This window comes from Colobus angolensis, unplaced genomic scaffold (assembly GCF_000951035.1).
Source record: "Colobus angolensis palliatus isolate OR3802 unplaced genomic scaffold, Cang.pa_1.0 Scaffold121, whole genome shotgun sequence".
NCBI classification, from domain to species: Eukaryota; Metazoa; Chordata; class Mammalia; order Primates; family Cercopithecidae; genus Colobus; species Colobus angolensis.
Genome location: NW_012113253.1, coordinates 5,019,434 through 5,021,267, shown reverse-complemented (window position 1 = coordinate 5,021,267; position 1,834 = coordinate 5,019,434). Strand labels below are relative to the sequence as shown.

The 1,834-nt window shown below is 40.8% G+C and overlaps 1 pseudogene; it reads right to left on the bottom strand.

Moving 5' to 3' along the window:
• Window positions 1-251: 251 nt before the first annotated feature.
• Window positions 252-1,442, bottom strand: LOC105504072 (annotated as a pseudogene).
• Window positions 1,443-1,834: the final 392 nt, after the last annotated feature.

Here is a 1,834-nt window from a genome sequence, read left to right as displayed (position 1 = left end):
TTTCACCATGTTAGCCAGGGTGGAGAAATTTTAAATGAAGGGTTTGCAAGGCTCTCCAAGAAAACAGACAGGCATTATTTATTATTTCACAAACCTTTTGCTTCAAAATACATACAACATCTTATTTTTTTAATTTAGGAATTTTTTATTAAACAAAATTCAAATTTGGGGGTGTTGTTTTTGTTTTTATTTTTTGCTGTCAATAAGTTTATTGTGTTTATCTGAAAAATCCTCACAGAAAGTTGTTTGATTTAGCTCTCAGCAGTCCACTCCTGAGCTCTGAGGAAGCTTACCTTCTTTTGAGCTACCCAATCTTTCTCCCAAGCAAGGGACATTTTGGGATGGTTCCACCTCTTCTTTTTTTTTGAGACGGAGTTTAGCTTTTGTTCCCAGGCTGGAGTGCAATGGCATGGTCTTGGCTTACTGTAACCTCCACCTCCCAGGTTCAAGCAACTCTCCTGCCTCAGCCTCCCGAGTAGCTGGGATTACAGGCGCCTGACACCATGCCTGGCTAATTTTTAATTTTTTTAGTAGAGATGGGGTTTCAGAATGTTGGCCAGGCTGGTCTCGAACTCGTGACCTCAGGTGATCCACCCACCTCAGCTCCCCAAAGTGCTGGGATTACAGGCGTGAGCCACCGCACCTAGCCACACCTCTTCTTTTTAACTTCTTTCTTGGGGTTCTTCTCATAGACTGGATTCTTTCATATAGCAGCATGACCTTTCTTATACATCTTCTCTATCATGTCTGAAGTTACACTGTTCTTTATGTATTGAGAGAACTGTTTCTTGTAAGCATCTTCATCTTCCTCCATTAAGTAGCACATGTACTGCAACACTCTGGCCCGTGATGTACTTCCCGTGTATTTCTGCATTAAATTCCTTGCTTTCAGAATCATAACCAGGGAATCATTTGGTACTGTGAGGGACAGACAAGCCTCCATCCACAGCTCCCTTCAGGGTGCCAAAAACTTTATTGCCAGTGGTAGTTCTGGCAAGGCCTGCATCCAAATAGCAGGTAAAGGCGCGTGGCTGACCATCAATGCTTTCCACATTGTATTCATCTTCAGTCACCTCCACTTGGCCTTCATAGATCTTGTCCATGCCAAACCTATTGAGAAGCCTGCAGGCCAACAGCAGGCTAGTACAATATGCTGCAGCATCATTTGTCAGGCCAACCTTCACACCATATTTTGGCAGTTCATGTGCATATGCTGCAGACTGTCACATCCCCTTCTATACAGGCATAAATAATCTGACAAATGATATCTCTGTTACACAAACTATCATCCTGTATTTGGGTGTGTTGTATTTATTTTTATTCTGTATCACCAAGTGTTTCTGAGCATAGTAATCAGTTTTACCCTCTCGTTGTCTTCTAAATTTCACTTGATGTCTCTTAAAGTAGGCCTTATTCTTAACCACTTTAACAACAAACCCCATCCTGTGGAACAGAGACCCGCATCCCCTGCTCAACAGAGGCCTGAAGGCCCAGCAGTGTTGGGAGTGGAAAAGGCACAAAATTCAAATGTTTATTTCAGATAAATTTAAAGAGGGAAAGAAATATCCGCCAAAATGTTACCTCCTGGAATTAACTGTCACACTTCTCTGTTTCCCCTGAGACTGTCTATGGGCATGTACAGTATATATGTGTATATATGTTTGTGCAGATGTATTTCTTTACATAAAGAGCATCATTGTGTACCTATGCACACATAAAAATATAATTTTAACACCATTTTGATGACTGCCTGAAATACTTTTATAACAGACTTGTCTGTGCCACAAGTTCTTGGGAAAACAAATAATCATAAGAATAATATCAATTGATATAA